General features: G+C 40.2%; 1 protein-coding gene across 6 annotated transcripts in view; it reads left to right on the forward strand.

Moving 5' to 3' along the window:
* PALM2AKAP2 (PALM2 and AKAP2 fusion) overlaps positions 1–22,749 on the forward strand; it is a 275,120-nt gene that overhangs the window by 76,181 nt on the left and 176,190 nt on the right. Inside the window, exon 2 of one of the 6 annotated variants that reach the window (XM_058424238.1) lies at positions 8,724–8,802. The exons of the other annotated variants lie outside the window; for them this stretch is intronic. The gene's annotated coding sequence lies outside the window, so the exon portion shown is untranslated. The remainder of the gene's footprint in view (positions 1–8,723; positions 8,803–22,749) is intronic. 6 annotated transcript variants of the gene reach the window in all.

Consider the following 22,749-nt stretch of genomic DNA (forward strand, 5'->3'; position numbering starts at 1 on the left):
GATGCCAATGTTTGTTTCCTGCATCTTCTTTCCATGACAAAAACCTAGTATGTTTCAGACTGGGAACTCTGAATATAATTTAGTCTATCTTGCACTGTCTCTTGTAGTCTTTGCATGACAGAGAGAGAGGGAGAGAGAACTTAAGACAGATGTAACTGCACTCCTTCAAGAGAAGGATCGTCTGATGTCAAAACCAGCTGCTCAGACCTCCCCTGTAGCAGATGGTGTAAGCTGGGACCAGAAATGCCATAAACGTCTCCTTAGCCATGTGTCAGCCATTGCCCTTCAGAATTAACCTCCAGGGAGTCGTTCCTAAAGTTGTGCTAATACAGAGAATAGTATGTCTTGTTTTGTGACTTCACATTGATGGCAGGTGGAGAAAATTATCAGGAGCATTGTTTATTCAGCATTTTTGGCTTTTACCTAGAATGCCAGATGCAGCTTCAGTGTACCTCCATATGCTTCCCGTCTGACCAGTTCTGTTGGTTGAGCTCTGTAAGAGTGAACTTGCAAGAATATCTCTTCATGGCTGTGCAGTGCCTTCAAATTCTGCTCACCTTATGAGGGAATATCAAGCTTTCTGCACAGGAGTAGCTGTTCATCCCCAAGCCTTCTGTCTAGTTCTCCACTAAGACTGATCAACACCGGTTCTCATATGCTGTAGGTCTGCAGATTCCAATTTCAGCTATCCCCCGGATCTGTGTTTTCCAAAAGAGCACAACCTTCACCTCCCACTGAGCTCTTGATGGGGTTTATTTTCATATGTGATACATTTCTTAGGAAAACAGAGACCAAAACAAAACCAGGAAAAAGCCTAAAAACTAGGAAGTTACAAGTTTTCAAAGGAACCTGCTCTACAGTGTGTTTAGAGAGTTTCTCAGAATTTGCATGATGGTTTAAGAAAAACAATGAGCTAGGCGTTGCTGGGTAGCAATGGATTTGAAGGTTTTTTTCATATAGTATAACATATTCAGATATAATACTTAAGAGAAAAAAAAAAAAAAAACCAAAAAAACAAGCTGACACTAAAAATAATAACACAACTTACTACTTTAGCTCTGAAACTCAGCTCATACTTAAAATAGCAGAATGACATGCCAGTGCCTTAACAGTTGCTTAGATGCTGGTGTTCTGAGTTTAATAGTTGCAATCTCTGGATCCCCCACATTTCCTAGGCATTGTTAACTTGTAATAACTTAATGATTTCTATGCATCTTACAGAATGGACAAAAATATAGACTCTTCAGTTGGGGCACAGACTCACTCTACATCATCTTTGTCTGCTCTCCTTATATATATGTACCATATATGGGCCTTGATAGACACCCATTTGCCTAATTTGACAACCAGATATAAAAGAAATCTCCAAACTTTGCCTGTACATAGCAAAGGATTTTCCATCTCTGGTGCTTCTGATACTTTCACCTATGTCAGTGTGCTATAGATTTAGAGACATGTTCCTTGAAAATGGAAGCAGGTTGTCAAGGTCTCCTGTATTCAGCTAGGGTAGAGTTAATTTCTTCTGATGGTGTTTTGTCTCCAGCTGGGCTTAAAACCACCACACAAGGATACATCTTTTATAAAACTTGTAAAGTGCCAACAGTTTCTGTATGAGTTAACACTAGCTCACATGCTTCACTCTCCTGTGAAAGGGGCAATACCTCTAGGTCTGGTTCAGCAAGAAAAGATGCAATTTCAATAACTGCAACCTTTCAATGGAATGGACATTGTGTGCAAATCTGGTTTCTGTTGCCTTACTAGATGAGACATAGTGAAATATTATCAAATGAAAAAGTCCTGAGCCTCCTTGGCTTTAATCCTTCTAAGTTAAAAAGTGCACATCTCCTAATGTGATGGTGTTAGCCAGAGAGGGAAATCTCTTCTTTACACATGCATTGTCTTATGTATTGAATCACCACAGATGCAAAGATCCTCACACCTCTTTTTAGAAGAACTAGTAGAACTGACAGGGTTTCCTGATGCAGTAAGCTGTACTATAACATGAGGAGTGGGAAACTGTTGAACTTCGTTACGTCCGAATTAAATATTGATCATTATCCAAATGGGATAGTTGCCTGGATTAAAAGAAATCTGACTAGAGTCCATTCTTTTCCTTGTTATGCTTACTTTTGTTAGGGTTGGCTTGTTGGTTTGCTTTCCTTGTATGCCAGCCCTAACACAGGGTAGTACAGGTGAAACGCCTCCTTACATACAGTTGGTTCACATAGCACTTGGTAGATGGGAGAAAATGAAATTCTGGAAATTCTATAACAGGAAGACAAGTCTGTGTGAAGGTAACCTACATGTGCACAAACTTGAAAGGCATGACAAACCAGGAGTGTATTTAGAAAGGTAAGGCAGAGAGATGGGCAACAGCATGAATTTGTTTATTTATTTACGGGACCGTTAGTCTCTCTTCAAATTAAATCAGAGGACTTGCTGTTCTGTACCAAATCACTCTTCATGTGCTGGATATAAATAGGCCAGAACATGCAGTGTACAGGTCTGTTTGTGTGTGTGTGTTGATAAAATTCTGAGGTCAGGGCATGCAGTGTACATGCACACATGCTCACACACATGTGGTCACGGAGCGAGGGAAGACACAGCTGCAGTTCTGGCCCTCAATATTCCCTTCTCCCAAAAGGCCAGGTTTATCCTCTTGAGCTCCAGGAGCTTAAATAAGTCACCTACATTGAATCATCATCTCAACTGGCCCCACCATGCAGTAAGTGAGAGAATAGCATCACCCCTCTGGCCTGTGTAAACCCCTCCCTCTCTTGACTTCAGGCAGCTCAGTTACATGCCTCAAGGGCAATGCGTGGAATTTAGGCCTCGATGTTTCTTGCTGCACAGGCACCCTCTACTGGGCCTCTGGGCACTATCATGATACAAATATTCACCAATAACTATTACTTATGTGTCTGGCGCACCACTTGCGCTGCCCTGTCACTCTTGCTGATCTCCAGCACTGACACGGCTTCTGCAAAGCTGGGCTAACGCTGAGCAAGTGCAGGTGGGGCAAGGTGCAGTGTCTGGAGCCATTCAATGGCCATTGGCAGTCTGAGCCTCGACTTTAAAAAATCCAGAGTCTGAAAAGCATGTCACCATCCCTGCAGAGTATTTTCACTCTTGCAGTATATGAATCCTAAGGCAAAAAGTAAAGCAATTCCCCATTTACGGTCCACTGAAGCCAAAAAGAGACTGGATGTGCAGTAAGGTATCCTGATTAATAAGGAAGGGACATATATAATGAATTTCATTGAGAATTTGCTGTTGAAGAAAAAAAGTCCTAAGGAGGCGTGTTCAGGAACAGAGAGTAATCTGCTTGCACATATATCATGGTTTCACTTTAAAAATGCAAACCAGCTGTAACAGAGAAGGTCAGTGCAATTAGAAAAAAACCTGTAGACCAAGAATATAACGCATGACTGATGTGGTAAAAGTAATAATGGTGCACTTGGACCAGCATGTTATAAAGGTAAAACAAGCTCATTGGCATGTACAAATGTAGGCTGAAATGGTATATGGCTCTATAGTGTAAGATACTGAGCCATCAGACCCCAGCACCAGATTGCTATAAGAACTCAAAACAGAGAACTGACTTGATATGACGTGCACTGGGGCAGCAAAACCTATGGGGAAGAGATAGGTACTAGTAAGTGGAGGCAGTGAGAGACTTTATACAACAAATGCACATGGATTAAAACCATTTCAAAGTCAGACTTGCGTGGCATCTGCTGTGACCTAGTGTAGCCACAGGGGAAAAAAGACTTAACAAAGATGTCAAGAGTACTTCTAAGCAACAGAGGAGGGGGAGAGAGGGAGGAAAGAAGGAAAACTCAAAAATTTTTCAACACCAACAACATAAGAAACTAGTTCAAGGTCAGATAAAGCAGAGCTTTAGTAGGGGTTTCCATCTAGTCAATACTCAGATCTGCAGTAAGGACTCCTGAACAAAGCATGTTGTGTGTTACAAAATTTGGTCAATAAGGTCGAGCAACTGGAATATTGGATTATGTCTTTAGAACATCATTTAATGTCTTAGAAAGAATATTTGGAATGAAAGATAAATTCCAGTTTATCAGGCATTGGAGTCAGACTTGAACAATGTCCATGCTTCTTTTTAGAGGTCCTTCAGCCGGTGAAGACTACCTGATACGCACAAGGAGTCATAGCTATGAGACAGTGAAAGAGAGGTATATACTGAAATTGGTTCACCTGGGTACTACCCATGTAAAAGAACCTGTGAACCAGGGTCTGATGTGCTCTAGGTGCCAGTAAGTTGGGTCTTCTGGGGCTTGAACGGGGATCTGTTCTTCCTTCTCTGTAGCTGTCAGTCTACCTCAGGACAAACCTGAATACAGTACCAGAGTCCTAAGAAGGCAAGTAAATTCAAAAACAAAGTCCCTGCCAAGGAAAATACTATCTGACATAGATGAAGCTGATCTGAATATCTGGATCACTGGTGAAACTTCAAAAAGCTGTAAAAACATTTTTTATATTGTAAATGGTCGGGAAGGCCTGGCAGAGCAAAACCATGTTCGTGCTGTCCCATTCCCAGGAAAATGCATTTAGTCCTCCTTGTGAAAGTTTGTTAAATTATGCCAGTTCTATAGTAGAACATTTTTGCTAAAGCAGCTACACAAGCAAAGCTTCCCTCTGTGGATCGATGTTTTTACCAGCAAAAAGTATGGACACTTAAATGAAGTGAGCTCTATAGGCAGAGGGTATTGTAGCCATGTACTTGTCTCTCTTCTAGAATACATATTGAAATAAAATGTTTTTAATAATAACCTACCCTGTAGACAAAACCAGCTATCAATGGGAAAGTTTGCATTCAGTGCTAGTGGCGAGAGTCACAGGAACCAAGTCTTTGCATCCTGCGTTCATCTAGACAATGCAAGTGGTGCAGAGTGTCTCTCTGGAAATTGCCTCAAGGAAAGAAATCCACCATGGGAGGATGAAGAACAGAATTACCCCCGGGTTAAACTCTTACCTCTACCAAGACTTCTTGCATTATTTGCAAGGTATTTCAGCAGTTCTTCCACATCTTGTACTTCAGTGTTCATTTGTGCAATTATCTTTCTCACACATTTAGTATGATGTGACCTGAGCTCTTTGGTACAGGAAATGTTTCTCATTGTATGAAGAGAACTTCATTGGTGCCCTTTGGAATACCAAGTGAATTTTTGCTCTTCAGATTTCTTCATGTTTTTCTCTTATTTTGCAGAGGCAGCTGTGATACAGTGCTTCTGAAGACATGGATTGAGTTAATTTAGACCCTTGGTGTGACACACCTGCATAAATTAAATAGCTTTTGTTGATAACTCCTAAAGGAGTTTATTTTTTAATTCAGCTGTCAAAATCCAGTTCCCAAACAATTGATGAATCTCTTTAATGTGATGATGGTTTTCCTATCTTTGCCCGTTAACCACTGGGCTTGTTTTATTTCTTCCTTTTCTCCTGCTGTCGCTCTCTATGTGCAGTGAGTCAGGAATTCAGGATTCCTACTGGATCCCCAGGGGGGTTGCATCACCCCACCCAGTGTTGTGCACAGTAGTATATACTCTTTGCTGCAAAGACTTTATATGCATGTCATCAAGGCAAGCAATGGCTAGAAAGGAAGTGGGGACCAGAAGAGAGGACTAGAGCCTAGGTTTTCCAAACTTAAGTGATCTGTCATGTAGATATATTAAGTCTACAATCAACTGGCGGACTCAAATTGTAACTTAGATATGTAACACCAGAAGAAGCGTTTGTCGTCTGCAAACAGGTACCAGAGAGAGAAAGCAATTGCAGCTCAGACCCTGACATCTTTGATTGTGGCTCAGGGAAAGTGTCCTAAAGGGTGGTGTCATTACTGGGTTATTTAAAGAACTTTTGTTTGTAGGAAACCCATTTGGGAAACATGAACTTGCCTACAGAACCCTAACTGCACAAAGTGCAAATAGACAGATATTCCCAGTAAACATGAATTAGTGATAATATGTAAGCATATGGTAGGGAGGTATGTAACACTCATGTCAAATAAGAGACCAGAGAAATAACTTATAATTAAATCTTGGAGCCCAAGGCTTATATTAGAAGTTTTTCATTCCGTTTTAGTCTTGTTCATTTTTTAAAATATACTTAGAAAACTGTAAGTACTGTTCCCTGGTATGAGTCCATCCTTTGCCTCATTTCTGCTCTTTATAGGTAAGGGTACTCATTAATCAGGACAGTGAATTTCACACAAGTGATCCTCCCAAGAATCCACATTGCAATCAGGACCTGGATGGGCAGTCTGGTTTGCAATAAGATCTTTTTCTGTAGGTCCGTTAGATAAAGGAGCAATCTTAGGTAACCCAGGTAGGGTTTGTTGAGACTTTCAGTTGAAGACAAAGCTCTTAGTTCCAAAAGCTGCCAGACTATGACAAAAGGCTAAGGGTTTTCTGACTTGTCAGATGACCTCTGAGCTTTGTGACTTAGCACACCTGGAATAAGCCCAGAAAGGCAGAAGGTTCCTAAATTTAGACGTGCATTCCTGGCATCAGCTGCTACAGAGCAAAAATGTGTCACCAGTAGAACAGGGCATGTAAGAATTCTCTTGCTTGCAGCATCCAGATGGGAAAACCAGAGTAGTCTATTCACCCTCCAAACATCATTCCAGAGGGGTTGCACAGGGCTAGCCATTGATTTGGTCCTGCAAGGACAGCCCACCTCCCTGTCAGAGGTTATACCCAGCAATAAGACATAATTTCTGATGCAGGGGAGTAGTCCATATTTGCTAAACTGGCAGTCTAGTTTTCAGCTGAGAAAATAAATAAAAGGCAAAATAACATCATTCTGACTTTAGGAAAAATTGCAGCAAGAAGAAAACAGTGAAGATACCACAGAATTTACATGTGTACCCTGTTTATGACCCAAAACATGCAAGGGAAATACCTCATGCCTCTGAGCCCTTACCATGTTGCTATCACCTTCTTGGGAGAGCTGTGGAGAACTGCAGGGTGTCACCATGCCAAGAATGGTGTCACCATGATGATCCTCAGCTCTATTTTCTTCTTGTGAAATAAAATTACTTTCACTTAGGCACAATCTAAAATTTTCTGCCTGCCAAAGGCTGGAAGTAACCAGCACATCAGATATAACTTATCACGCATATGGTTATGTCATATGGTTATGTCACACATATGGTCCTTGAAAGCCCAGTTTTAAGGCTATGGGCAATGTTTTGTAGTCTTCCAGGCAGGCAGCAGTGGTCAGCTCTCCTTTTATCATCTTTTAAACAAGTAATTTCAGGATCAACCACCCTACATTAAAAACCTCTGTGTCATTCTCTGCTTTTCGCTACATAAAAACAGCTTTACAAATGCAAATCATTAATCATATTGAAGCTATGTCACAGAAAAAAATCATCCTATTTTCCTCGCCCTGTTAGGGCTGTCAGGGAGGTTCATTCATGCATGTGTAGCATCAAAGGTCAGGTAAAGAGGCCAGCTTGGTCTGGACAGCAGTTGCTGAAAAAATATAGATTCCTTAGAAGAATGAATTGAAAACAGGTTCCAGTAATTGAAGCTTACTCCGCACAAACAAGTTTCAATAACTTATTTTCTCCTTACCAGCTATTTTTTTTTTTTCCTAAACTTTTTGTAAAAACACTGTTTCTACCCAGAGACTTTCAATTATCAGGGATTGGTATCATCAAAATGATACCTCCTAAGACAATACAAAATCTTAGGTGTAGCGGAAAGATACTGTATTACAGCGATTCATTAAAGGCTTTTATTTAAAATTTACAGTGCATGAACAGAAAATATGACCAAATCAGACCAATGTCCACCATGTAAACTCTTCATCCGTGCCTCAACACTTTCCTCTCTACAGAATAGGAATATGATAGCTAAAAATGCTTTTATACCTGCAAGCAGTTAGCAGAACACAGGAGAGTCACATCCTGATGTCCTGGCTTACAGCATCCAAGGCTACTGTGGATCCCAGGATCAAATGGATTTCATGCCTGCAGTATAAGTTGCTGCACATTACATTTTGCAAGGCTGCTATTGCACTGCATCTCATAGGCACTCATTCTACTCTTCAGGCATTTCAAAGAAGAATGGAGAATAGAACATCCACAGTTTCTCTCTCTTGAGTGCAAATGGAGGCGACGAGAATGCACTGTGGTTCTTGGGAAGTGAAAACTCCTGCTTAAATGAGGCATGTGACAAATGACAACATTTCATGATCAGTGTGACTCTTACGGGTGGCTCCTTGGTGGAACTGTGCTTTGTCAGGCCCTCCACCAAAAACCACTAGTCTCCCCTGGGCACCAGGTTGGCTTTATGTGGCACTGGAGTGCTGTTGGATTTGCACAATTAACTCACAAATTTGCTTGTCCCAGTGGAGTGGTTCTTGACATGCCTCAATTGCAAACAAGATAACACAGGTTTTCTTCTGGATGATTACCAGATCCACAACAGCTGTGAAACATGATGACTCAAGCAAAGTAGAGTGTCTGATATTCTTTCCTTACTTCCAGTGCTTATTTTGTCATATGAAATGTCTGTAGGGCAAAACTGAAAAATTTCCTATCCTGAAAATGTCTTTTTTCTTGTTAAGAGTGCTGGTATTTAATCATTTCCCAGCTTCATTAGGTGTCTTGTCTTACCACTTTACTGCATCAGTACAGACTGCATCACACTGGCATCTTGAATGAGTAATACATTGATATTTTTCCATCTTAGCGGCCCCCGCTGAGCCACCTCATCTCCCAAATGAGAAGACATTTGAAAACCTGATGCAATGACCCAGAATTTCTGAAAGGTGAATCCTTCCTCATTAGTCTTTGCTTTACCTGCTGCAGAGCAGAAAAGGAGCAGAAAAGTGCAATGAGGGAAAGAAATACTGGGTTTTGGGGGTTGTTTTTTGTTTGTTTGTTTGTTTGTGGCTTTTTGTGGTTTGTTGTGTGTGTGTGTGTGTGTGTGTGTTTTGTTTGGGTTTTTTTGGTTTTTTTTTTAATGAAAGCTTGTATTTGGTTCGGGAAGGGGTAGTAATCTCCGACTGTGCTGCTTCTTGCTTTGTTAGATATATAGATATCTGAAAGTACTGTGTGTGAACAAAGCTGAAAATGGGTTGTAAGTGGGCTTTCAAATTCCTTTCTCTAAATATGAATAACCTTTGTTCAAAAAACAACCATTATGGAAGCGCCATATACTACAGATATCTGAAATTTTTCATTTTCAAAAAATATATGTGACTTGTTTTATTGCCACAAAAATTATATAGAGAGATTCTCAGAAGCTGTAGTAGCCTGTAATACACTGATTTTACCCCTAGATATTTGAGACAAGTTAACCATAATACAAATATGTGTTGGATTAATCTGGGGTTTTGTGGGGGTTTTTTTGTTTGTTTGTTTTTTGGTTTGGGTGTGTTTTTTTGTTTTTTTGGGTTTTTTTTGTTTGTTTGTTTTTGTTTAATGAAAGCTCTTCTGAATAGTAACTACACACTAAAACAGGACATGAAAAATCTTGATTTTACCTAATTTTCTTGTTTTACAATTTTACTGGTGAAAAGTTCATGCTGCTCTATGTAGTGAGAACAATTGGAGTGATGAATATTTATGAAGAATTTTTTTTTTTCATCTGAACCACAGGTATTTTGAAAATGTTCCAATCTTATGTAATTCTTTGAAGGATTTTCTTTCCTTCATAGGGAAGTATCTTCAAAACAAATAGTAGTGTTTTGCATCTACCATGGGAGGAATGCTATCTGGGAAATAGCCCAGACTGTACAAAATGTGTTAGTGTGTCTGTTTGCCCCAGGGATGCTGAATCATGTGTTTGTGAGAGTATTCTGAGAGGGTTTGCATAATGAAGAGTTTGAAAAATCCATTTTCTACAGCTTTTCCTGGAGAATAAGAATCCAGTTTTTGCATGAAGAAAATGTTAATAAAGAACTGGGAAGCTTTGGGAGGCAGAGAAGATAGCTTCCCAAGGAGAATCAAGGTGAAGTGATAAAGCACCACCTTCAAAATCACCAGAACTACCCCAGTAGCTCTCACGGTTGTTCTGCTAAAATCTCTTTTTTTTTTTTTTTTTTTAAATAAAGTAGCTCCTCTCTAGTGGTTAGCTGAACTCCTCTTTTCAAACAGTGTATATTTTTTGTAAGAAATATTAGCGTAAGAACCATGCAGCAGTTATTCATTTGGTGATAAAATATTAATTGTGCCTCCTCTCCCCCATCCACTAAGACAAATGAAAGGAAGGAGAACCAACAGAGAGCCATTCCTTTTCTGCTGCAGTTAGGTGGACTTTGTTGGTAGGATGATTTGTAAGGATTTAAAGATGTCATGGCTATTAAAGTTGCTAGAGTTTAACAGCTCCCACAGCTTTCTCTCTCTTAAATGCTATTTATATCCATATTTTCCTCTCCTGCCTAGCCTCTAGTTTTATTTAATGTTTTATTTTTAAAAGTTTGGTAACTTCTTCATCATGGCAAAGGGTTTCTGGGAAACAACAATTTTCTGCAGATTCCTCTCCTGTCACATCTCAGCAATGCAGGCAGCCGGGTCTGTAGGCAACATTTGACTTCCCACTCTCCTCTTTTGTCTTATAATTCCCTTTTAACTCTGAACAGCAACATGAAATGGCTCCATGATGAAACCCTCCTTTTCCTCTGCACTCATCAGTGGTGTGTTCCTCACTACCTGCTTCTCTCTAGGGCAGCAGACAGGAATGCTCTTGCCACTCCAGCACAGAGGAAGCTAGGGAGTACCAGAAACTTTTCCAGGCTTTAGCCCTCATTTCTTTGCCTCCTTTCGTCTCAAGGATTGTGAATGGGAAGACTTGCAAACCCGCACACAGGAGTTTTACTCCGTGGTATAATGGGCCTCTGTTAGCTGTACCGTCCATGCTCACTGAGCAGGGGCCTTGATGGTCAAGCATTACTCGGCCTGTGTGACCATGACTGGAGAGGGTTGGACAACACAGGTCAGTCCTGTTGATCCAGAAAAAATAGGTCACAGCACGATGGTGTGATTATTTAATTCCAGAAGGAATAAGGAAATGTAAAAATTATAGCTTCTGTTTCAGCACAGGTTCTCCTCTGTTTCTCACTGCTTCTGCTCCCTGCTTCCCTCATTTTCCTCATTATCACCCTAGGAATGCTATTTTTTAATTAAGTGGGAGGGTAGACTTGCAGAAGAGAGGGAAAATCTTTGTTCATTGTGTTCCACATTGATTAGCATTCTTGTAGCTTTGCTGTTTGCTTATCTAAAAAGAAGCTGTGATTTGACTGAGGCAAGAATAGCTTTTGCATATTAATTTTCTCCTAACCAAAAGCATCTAGGTTATCCTAATGATACTGGAAAAAATTTAAGAATCAATAACCACTCTCAGATACATTTAACTAGTAGCATCCCCTGACAAGTTCAGAAGAAACACTTACAAGAAGAGAAAGTCATTAAAAAACTATGCTTAATTTAAAAAGAGTATTAATCATGTTAACCTCACCATGCACAGGGAAGCAAATATTTGGACCATAAATACCTCTTCCTGCTAACTGTTCAAAATAAGGAATTTCTGCAGAGTGGTTAGTCTGTGGTGAGACCCAGAAAATATAAAGATTAGGGACTAGGATGACTGTAAAATTACGAAGTCTGTGATTTACAAATGGAAAAATAAATTTAAAATAACGGATTTGGGGTGGGCAGATTTCAATAAATTTGAGATTTCATAACTGAAAGCTTTGATGGTTAGAGGAGTTGCACAGGGTGAATGACCATAAAACTGACCCCAAAACTGGCCAGGGGAACGATAGCAGTGGTAGGACCAGACTCACTGTACTAAGTCACTGACTTTTCCTTGGCATTAAGCAAAGACAAAATGTCACAGAAAATGGAAATTAGTTCAGATTGGCTAGCATAATTTGAAAGACTTGAAAAAGCAGGTGAGGACAAAAGCCAAAAGGTAGAGGCATAACATGATCTGTACCATAATAGGAAATTATTCCATAGTAGTGTTACTGGTAGAGAGAAAGCAAAGGAAAATGCTGAACTGTTCCACAGAGAGGAAAGATGGCAGATGTCACAAAGAGTCTTCTTTTGTTCTTCAGTCTTCACTGAAAAGATGTGCTGCAATTGGGCAAGAAGTGGAGTTGCACCAGGTACGTATCTGGAGCAGAATGAGGAAGAACAAGTTGAAGAATACTGAGGCAAATCAGTCCTGTTTCAGATCATTGGAGCATGGTGAGATCCATTCTCAAACTGGACCTCGGGCTGAAACCATCTCAGAGTCTTGTCCATTTGAGATCTTGAAAGGAGACATTCATAGGAAAAGCAAATGTCATGCCTAACTTTACCAAGGGAGCAGAGAAAAGAGGAGTTAGGGGATACCAACGTAATTGCATTCCTGTGGTTGTCTAGGAGAATACACAGTGATTTATAAACAACCTGGATTTATCAAATAAGGCCTGCCAAGGTACCCAGCTTCCTTGACAGGCACTTAGCAGACCATGTCAGCTGAGGACGTCATTTACCTTAATAGTAAGGAGTCTTTGATACTTTTATAATCCAGCAGGTAGAAATATGATATGAACAGAACTTGACTGAGACAGAGACAATACTGGTAAGAAGCTGTTCCATCAAACTTGAAGGGAAAAATTTGATGGACTCTATGCTGGTTCTTAGACAATTTTACCTTCTCATAAAACTGTAGGTGATGAGAAGGTTTATGAGTAGATGCTCTATTCATTAAACTTGAAGACAACATCAAACATGGGGGCACATGGTGAAGAACAGTATGGTAAATGCAAATCAGAGATGATCCTAAAAACACAATAGAAGGAATTTGCAAAACTTTACCTTTGGGCATAGCCAACTGTAGAGACAGTTAACTGTGGCTGTCAGCCCAATTTTCTTAAAAACATGTGGGAACTAGGATGAATGAGAAGCTGGACATGAGTCAAGGATTTCGGGCTGTAACAATGTTTTGGTATGTAGGTAATGAAACATAAAAGAATACTTTGCTGATCGTTAGTAAGGCCTCATTTGGATTAATACACAGCTGAAAGTACAATTGCCCTGGAAGTTCAGTTCAGACTTCCAGAAAATCAGGAGGAAGTGGTTGGGGTATATGGTCTACAAGGAAAGGGTGCTCAGTCTAGTGCAGAGAGTAGGTCTTCAAATACTTCATCAGCCACTGCGATGTGAAGGAATAATGGATTCTTTGTGTTCACGGTAGAAGGGGCAACAGCTACCAAAATTAAGTATTGGCAATGGAAATTCATTAGGGAAATCCTTCCAGCAATCAGGACAGTGAAGCGCTGGAGAGGCCATTTAGGGTCCATCATTTCAGGTCTGTGAGATGAGATCAGAGACAGCCACCAGGAGCAATGTTAGTTCAGCCAACACAGTCTGCAATCAAGGACCTTCCTTGACCCCTTCCCCTGGGCCACTGGGGTTCAGCACAGGCAGTCAGAGGCTTATCTCCCTCTTTCTGATAACAAAGATCCACAACTTGCAGAAGAAAACTGTTTTGGGAAAAAAGAGTTGAACAGGGATATGATAATGTCTTCAACTATTTTGAAAATAGCTATAAAGATGAGGGAAATAAATTTCAAACACAAGATAAATGGGATTTAAATGCCAGAAAGCCAGATCTTTAAGAAAATAATCAAGTATTTCTCCTGCAGACCTTTTTCAAGAGTAAGCATGTTGAAGCTCTGGAGTAAATTGTCAATTGCTACAGGCGATTTCTGCTCCTGGACAATTTTGGGAGGAAGCTTGACTAGCTTGTTGAGACACTTGATCTAAGAGAGAAGGCAGTGCTATTTTCTGTTTCTGTTATTCTCTTGGAGAAGGGACATACTAAGTATATGTGGAAATGAAACAGAGTAGTGAGATCAGAAACTGCTTTTCACTAGAGTGAATGACAGATTGTGAAACCCAAACCAGGAAATTAAAATGTGGGTATGGGGGAACTCCAAATTTTTTGCGTTATGAACAGTCATCTTGTTGCACTTGTGAACTCATATAGTGATGTATTTTGGAGAATACCATGTAGAGTCCCCAGGGATTAACAGACTGTATTAGTGCTTGGCTGTTGGCTCCTGCAGTGTATAACAAAGCCAGCTTCTTGCACTTTAGGTAAGGAAAAAACTTTCCTATATGCAAGTCAACACTGAATTTTTGGTCTGTTTCCATGAAATATCTAAAAAGAGCAAATGCTAGGCACAAAACTGGATGGACTACCAATGCAAAACAGCCAGCCAGTTCCCAGTACAACTGTTTGAAATCATGATGGAGTTTTCTTTCCACTCCCTCTCTTCTCACTAGCTGGCAAAATATTTCTGTGTTGGAGTCAATTGTTTCAGAGTTCTTATTTGAAGGCATAAATACATCTTCTGATTTGAATTCAGAGTTGCAGTTTTGCTCTACAAATAATTTTACATTGTTTCACTGGTCTGAAATAGACTCTGGATTTTCATGCTTTGTCTTTAGAGCTGGAATAGACATCTATGAGGAGGAACAGAAGGCATAAATTTTACCTTCTGCACACCCTAGAGAACAAGATTATGAGAAGCTGGAGCTATAAAAGAAGCGGTAGCATAAAGTGATTACTTGAATGGTTCACACCCAGAAATTTCAATCACAGACAAAATTTTAATAGTTTGAAGTTTCAACACTGTCTCAAAGGCAGAGAAAAAAAAGTTTATCAAAATATTATGAAAGAGAGGAATTAATATTATTTGTCTGACCTCCTGGAAACATTTCTTTTGATAAGACTAAAACATTCTCAACACTGACCCTGGAACATTTTATCTGTTCTTATGTTTGATGGTGATGTAAAAAAGCAAATGTTTCTGCTTCACAGAAACAAAATATTGAGATAATTTCCTGTCAGATTATCATGAAATATATAAATTCCTGTAAATACTTTACATTTAATTAAGTCAGTGTTTTACAAAGGAGTAGTACTTCTCAGAGAAATCATCAGCCATATGCCATAAATTTCCAGTGTCCTTTAACCCCTACAGATGTCAAAACAGTATATGCTTCTAAGCAAAGACAGAATAATAATCTACGGTCAGAGAAGTAAAAAGTCATTCCCAGGGTGAAACAAAACAACTGCTCAATACTGCATATAAATACTTTGTAATTGTTTAACAGTTATTTACCAGATTGTATCTACGAGGAGAATCAAACATATTTCTTTTCTGTCACAGCAGTTGCTCAATACAGATGGGTCTTAAGAGTTTTGTCCTTCCCTTCAGTGGTCTGTTATATCTCTTTATTTTATATCTTCCAGATTTCTGCTAAGAATTGCAAAAAGCATCTGAGAGTCTCTGGTATTGATACAGCATGCTAAACATCCAAGGCAAGGGGGAATTTATTAAGCTGCTCTCCTAACCTGTAAGATATCACGAATGCTGTCACAGGGAACGTGTGGTTCCCTTCCTTCAGCCTGCTATGTGCTGTCACAGCAGCCGTGCTGCCGCACCCCGCTGATACCCATCCTCTACCCGTGCAGCACTAGGTGGTCCTGCCCTGGGGCCTTTCATTGGTACAGACAGGACAGCCACCTCATGGAAAGGGACCCAGGAGGCATCAGTACTGGAGCCAGGAGAGGATTCTTGCCCTCTCTCTGCTGTTGTTGGTTGCCAAGGCCAGGGACCCTGGTGCTTCCTAGCTGGTCTGTTCCCTTCTCCTTTTAGCAACAATGTAGCTGGGATTGGTCCCATCCATGATCAATTGCAACAGGGAGATGTGAAAATGCCTTCTCTGCTCCTGTTCCTTCCTGCCCTTATTCGTCTTCTCACTAGCCTGCCTTCCAGCTCCCAAACACGTGTTTGGCATTCCTGACTTTATGTCATGGCAGTGCCGTGTTCCTCAGCAGCACTCAGGATAACTCAGCAGCCACTCAAGCATTGCAAGGCTTCATCCCTTCAGAGAAGTCATCTTCATCGGATTGGTCTTCAGCAATGACTTCTGCTTTCTGTTCTGTCCTGTCTCAAAAGCAGAATATAGAATAACTCTCCTGCCATATTTCATGTTAAGCATGAGGAGAAGCAGTGTGAGAATGTGTAGTGTCCTGGACAGGAGAAGAGGTGGTGCTGCTTTACAAGGTTGTGTCCCACCGTCAGCAACCAACAGGCGAACTGAGAATGGCACTGGGCATTTACTGTGGTGGGATTGTGCAGGCCTTCTCTAGAAGCTGCTGTCCTAAATGCTATCAGGTCACCTTTCCTACAAGTACCACTGCCTGACTCCCTCTTATATGTTTTTGTTTATTTCTGCATAGTTGTTTTCTATGTAAACACATCACCCTCCATCCCTGCTCATTTTAAGTTAAGAATAACAAAATCCTAGAGCATTTCTTGTATGGAATGCTGAGTTCCTCACTACAGCCCCTTCTGAAGACATGTGGAAAGGGCCAGCATCAGCCTGACTGCTTCCCAATGGAAATGTAATCATAAGGTCACAGTATGGTTTTTGCATTATTTTTTTCTTTTCTTTTTTTTTTCCTTTTTTTTTTTTTTTCCTTTAATATGGGACACTGAAGTGTCCAAAATATAAATAGTTAACTAAAATACAGAGGCTTATATGACCGAGTTCTCATGAAATAATGTCAAAATCCCACCCCAGAGAGTGGAGAGCTGTTTCCAGCCATTAGGAATTACCCCTGGGAAGATTTAATTTTGCCACAGAAAAATACCTTTACATCCCTCTCTTCCTCAGCCAGAACTGGAAACAGGCTGTAGATTGCATCTATTTTTGGATGTGGGACACACAGGTCGGCTACTGGTCAGTGTGGCGTGGGAAAGGCTGCAGTGATGTGCTGAGCATCCAGACTCACCAAAAACCACTTCTGCTCCTGCCCTGAGGGAGAGTGCAGCACCCTGCTGACACACCCCACTGCCTGGCAGCTGGCAGAGACTGCACCAGCATGGAGTGCTGCACATGGCCCCAGGTCAAGAGTCAACGTCAGCACAGGTTTCTGCCAGGCTTAAACATATTTCAAATGCATTCCTTAATTAAAAATGTTTTAATGAGCCAAAACAACATGAGTAATCCATAACTAAAATTTATTGTATTAAGGTACTTCCTTAAGCTATCCAGAATCACATACTCCTTTAAAAATAGTGTAACTATACTCAAGATAAAAGTCTGGTGGAAATCAGGGACCAGAATATCAACAAACATTGCACCGAAGTGTGTTCAGCAGAACTTTTTTTGGCAGACCTCTAGAAATGTGTTGCATTCAATGAATCACTTTATAGTTCTCATTAATAAACATTTCCTTCTATCCTCAGGAGAATCACCATGACCCCATAACGTGTCAGCTCTGCAGCAGGCTCAGGTTTCACATCACCACTGTAACTTTCTTCTTAATGCCTCTGTCATAACACAAGCTTTCTGCCTGCTGTGCATCATATCCAGTGCCCCTGTCCCTCTCAGCCGGGGCTGTCTCCTGGATGATTCTGACCATGGGAGAGATAACACACAAAAAGCATGGACTGCCAGCTCATAGGCTAACTCCACATCTGGAACAGCTTCTTCCCTATTATAACATTTACGGCTGGAAGGGTCATTGTCATATTTTAGGCTATGTGATTAGCTTTGATGGGAGCCATTACAGGTTCTGTCTTGCCATAAGATACCAATGTATGATCTGTCTAGCTGTTTTTAAACCAAGGAGATGTAGGTGGGAACTGGAAGTACAATAGATGTAAAAATTGCTATTTTCATTTTATTTTTCATGGCATCATGTGAGAAGTCATCCCAGGTGAGGTTGTCCTGATGCCACACTCACTGGAAATGTTTGAGTTTTGGAACTTGCAGAAGTCATAAGGATGATGTGCTACCTGGATATTAAAGAAAGCTTTTCTATCCTTGTCATGCATATCCATCTGCACCACAAAGTGAGGGGTTAGTGTCTTCTCTATAATTTTGTGAAGCACAAAGGCAGCTGGCACCTCACTAAGATTACAGAAGATGCCATGAGTTTATCAAGTAATTTATATTTTCATATTTCCAAAGTATCCACAAAGAGGTGCTTCAGGAGAGGAAGTTCAGGTGATGTAACCAATGGAAAGTGAAACCGTGGGCTTTCTCTTTTTGTCATATTTTAAAAGAAAATACCTTCTTTGCCAGACAAAAGCTGATGCATGCATGAACTGCAGGAGAAAACTTTGGATGGATTCATGTTAAAGGTTATTTGTTTAATAGCACAAATATACAGCCCCAAAGACCACATTTTATGCATCCTTTGTTCCTGGTGTGATAGCAAGGTGGCTTGCATTTATTTATCTTACAATAAATACTAGCAAGAAAAGCATTAAGAAGACATCTTTATCTAGAATAAAAATAATTTTCTTAAAACTACAGTAGTAGTGCCAGGGAGGTCTGAATTCCTAAAACCTGCCACCAAGTTTTTATGACCGTGTGTGTCCATTTACTGGGGGTTAGTGTCATACATGTATGATAGCAGTATCCCAGGCAGTTATACTCAGGAATTGTGGGCATTCAAGCTCCTAAAGAAGCAAAAGCCTTTCTTCCTATCTTCTGCTTAAGGAACTGACAGATTGCCTGGAAGATTTTAAGCAACAAAACCTTCCATGGTGGGGGGTTAGAGGGGTTGGGGGGAAGTGAAAGAATAAGAAAATAATTTTGAGAAGAAAAAAACCTGGATTTTATTTACATGAAAATATTACTAGTGTTATATCACAGTTTCCAGTCTTTAAACCTGAAATAAAATATATCCAACCTCCACTGAAATAATCCAAAAACTGGCAATGTTACAAAAGATACATTATTTTGTATACTAGAATGCAGTACTAGAAGTGTTTGAATACCACGTTCAGTACTAGAAAGTTGCTTTCATGTAACAAATGCTACCATAATTACAAGGACATAACAGTGAATATCTAAGTGAGGAAAACCTCCATAAGAAAGATTTTGGTGCCTCCACATGTTGCCTTAGGTTTTTGAAATATCAGCCTAATACTGTTTTGAAGAGTGACATAGCCTTTTTGTATGGGTTAGCATAACTGAAAATTTCACATCTGTATAACATGCTTCCTAGAATGAGGATGCTGTAAGGAGCAGGAAATGAGAACTTCAAGCCAAGCCATTGTTTTCCATAATATGAAAAACACTACAGCAAAATCATCTGCTGAATTCAATTGTCAGAAAAATATGGACTTTTTTCTAACTCTGAGATGTTATATTTTAACACTTAACTTCCCAGTTTTAAAATACATTGGGGTTTTTTGTTTGTTTGGGGTTTTTTCATTTGGTTTTTGGTTTTTTGGGGTTTTGGGGTTTTGGGGTTTTGGTTGGTTTTTTTGAGGAAAAAAGGTCATTTTGGACATGAAAGTGCAGGGAATCATTATTTTAAAATAATAGAATCTATAAAAACCCAAGTATTTTTAAACTAACTATAACTAAAAAGCTGTATTTCACCTCTCTCCTGAAAAGCTTTCTATTTTTTAATGCCATACTCACTAGTTTCCTCCTCTCCTACCCACTGGCACTTGCCTGCATCTATTCCCTAGTCCTCTGGTTTAAACCTAGACCCAGCAACCCAGTGTTGATTCAAAAGTGTCATTTCAGAATGTTCTGGTCTTTCTCCTATAGGCTGAAATAATGTATGCTGCCACATTCAGTAACATTAAACTCACACATGCTGCTGTATTGTTACAGTATTTGGGAATTTTTAAGAAGTTTGGAGCTTAGAAAATTATTTCTGTCCTTAAATTAGCTGTGGAGAAAATAGTCCTTGCAAATAGATTCATGTGAATATGCTACCCAAAGTCCATCTGATCAAAGAAAAGGTAAACAACAACAACAACAACAAAAATACTGCAGGAAAGACAGTCTAGTGCACAAAGCACTGAGCTGAGAAATAGCTAGGCATCCATCTCCCATCTAAAATGTGATGAAGTTGCACTCAATAAATTGTCAGGATGAAAAATAAGCAGATTTTTATGCAAAGCCAAATCTTTGTTGTTAAGGTAAATAAAATCTTACCAATCTAATTAATTACTTGTTTTCAATATCGGTCAAAAATGTTATAGGAGGAGAAAAAGGAACAGTATTGCACAAAAACTCTGCAGAGTAAGTTACAACCATTGTTTCCTAGCACTTGCCCCTTTTTCTGTACTTGGAATTACTCTTCCACAACATCTCCAGATCCATCCCAGACACAGTTAAAATATATGTCAAGTCATCAGCATCTCAAACTCTTCATCAAGATAAATATTATGCTGATTGTGGGGGTTTCTTCCCTTTTCTAGGGGGAATGTAGACATTGGTGGTTTACTTTGCAGTTTGGAATCCACTTGAAGCAATTCTTATTTTTTATTCCCTTTATACTTTGGTCTTTCTTCATGGGTCTGTAATTCCATGTCAAATCTACCATATATGTATTACATGTGTTAGATAGAACCATGGAAGCACAGAATAATTTGCGTTGAAAGGGACTTTTAAAGGTCATCTAGTCCAAATCCCTGTGCCATAAGCAGTGAGATCTTCAACTTAGGTCAGTTTGCTCAGAGCTCCATCCAACCTGGCTTTGAGCACTTAGAATGATGAGGCATCCACATATTCTCTTGTAAATCTATTTCAGTTTCTTTCTATCCATACCATTAAAAAAAAAAAAAAAAAAAAATCATCCTTATATCTATATTAAATCTCCCCTCATATCCATAGAACCCCCTGTTCTATGGATATGAGCCTGACTTCAAAAAAAGTCTGTCCCCATCTTTCTTACAAACCTCCTTTAGGAAGTAGAAGGCAAGTTCTACTGAGACACTTTTCTTTTCCAAGCTGAACAACCTTAGCTCTCTCAGCTTTACCTCCTAGGACCGATCTTCCAGCCCAATGATGATTTTGTGGCCCTTCACTGGACTTGGTCCAGCAGGTGCGCATCCTTTGGAAGCTGGATACAGTGCTCAGGTGTAGAGGGTCAGAGACGCCTCTCTGAACCTTCTACCTGTGCTTCTTTTGATAACTTGCTCTTTACTCTCCCTGTTGCTCTTAGAGCTGTTTTATCCAACTCTAGTTCTTTATCTGCCCATTTTGAACTTGCTCATTGCCTGTCTCATCACCCCACCCCATCCTACTCCTCACAGTACCCTGTAGCTCTCTTTCCATGCTTCAGCTGTGGGATCGAGCCCATCTTCCTCTGCACAGAATGACTACACTGGGTTCATATGCACATCCTTCCACAGAACAAACTGCTTGGCACTGCTGTCTGTAGATCATAGCTATACCATACAATTATACAGACTGGCAGAAGACAAAGAGGGCATGTACAGAGGGACGGTGACAAGTCCTAAAGTTCTTGTAAAGATATTGCAAAGCTTGGGATCTGTTACTAGCAATGGTGCTACTGTATTTACTGGGTGGCACTGCAACAAAGTTGATTATATTTTGTTTCTCCTGTCTATGGCCTATGTAGACACATGCAAACTTATTGAAATAGCAAAGGTTTCCAGCTCTACATGCTTATTTTCACTGGGACTAATAATTTGACACTTAAAACTAATTTAGATGTCCTAAAATTTGCAGATCAAGGCTTCAGTGGCAGTTCAGGAGAATGTGGGACAATTTGTCATTATGGCAATTATCAAGCTCCATATTTATAGCTGTTCCAGAGACAGATTGGTGAACATGAAGAGTTCTCTGTTGAAGAAGGTGCAAACAGGTGAAAAAATTTTTCAAGAGATAAGAAAGTGAATGTATTCAGTCACCAGAAGACAGAAAAACTGGTGGACCATGTGCTCACGTGGTTCCCAGCGTTTCATGAGATTAAACTAACGTTTACTAGGTGAGTATATTCCAATATTTGCCTTCCCATTTTCTGAAGTACTTCTAATGCAACAGGACAAATTTCTTATAAACATAGTGGGAAAAGTCACTGCAGAGGTAGGAATCACATGCTGGCACCTGAAATGCTGAAGTACCATCCTGTGCTCAGTTTCTACAGCATTGTACCCTGGGTTGATCAATCATAGTTTATACCAGGACAGTGTGACAATGGCTGTAGGTTTTGGAGTCAGATGTAGGTTCGGATATGTTCAAGGGCTCTCTGAGCAGCCACAAAAAGCTATCAAAAATCCAAGATATCTATTGTTGCTCTCATAAACTGGCAGACTCATGTGAAATGCAGAGGAATGGATAGAGAGTGCAGCTGATCATGTGTGCACCCCAAGGCACTCAGTCTGGTCTGCTCAGAGGCAAGGCACCAGGATAGGACTTGGTATAATGCTTTGCATTGCAGCGGTTTCCCTTCCAGGACTGCCAGTCCAGTGCCATATAAAATACAAGCATCAGTTCTCTGAGAACTTGAAATTATTTTAGCACATCACATTCCCATTTCCTTGCCTCTCAGCAGTTTTTTTGTCAGGGAAGACACTCCATAATACTGACCAACCTATATCTCACGGTTTTCTCACCAGCCCAGTTGCTGCAGTGCCCTCTGGCTGGGCAGTTCCCCTTGTCATCCCCAACTGTGCAGCTGAGGACAGGATTCAGTGAGAAGCTGCGCATCACACTGCCCTCCCACTTCCAGTGTAACTGGATTTCTGACTTCCCATAAAAACCCAGCATGCCAAGTTCCCTGACATCTGCCATGTGCTTTCTGTTGTCACTCTCTCCTCTCCTGCAGAGGTTTTTCTCCTTTCACCTTGCAGTGAAGAACACTCTAGAAGTAGCTGTGTGCATACCTGGCTAGCAGCTGGCATGTGAAGTGTCCTGTGGGGGAC

This window comes from Hirundo rustica, chromosome Z (assembly GCF_015227805.2).
Source record: "Hirundo rustica isolate bHirRus1 chromosome Z, bHirRus1.pri.v3, whole genome shotgun sequence".
In the NCBI taxonomy this organism is placed as follows: Eukaryota; Metazoa; Chordata; class Aves; order Passeriformes; family Hirundinidae; genus Hirundo; species Hirundo rustica.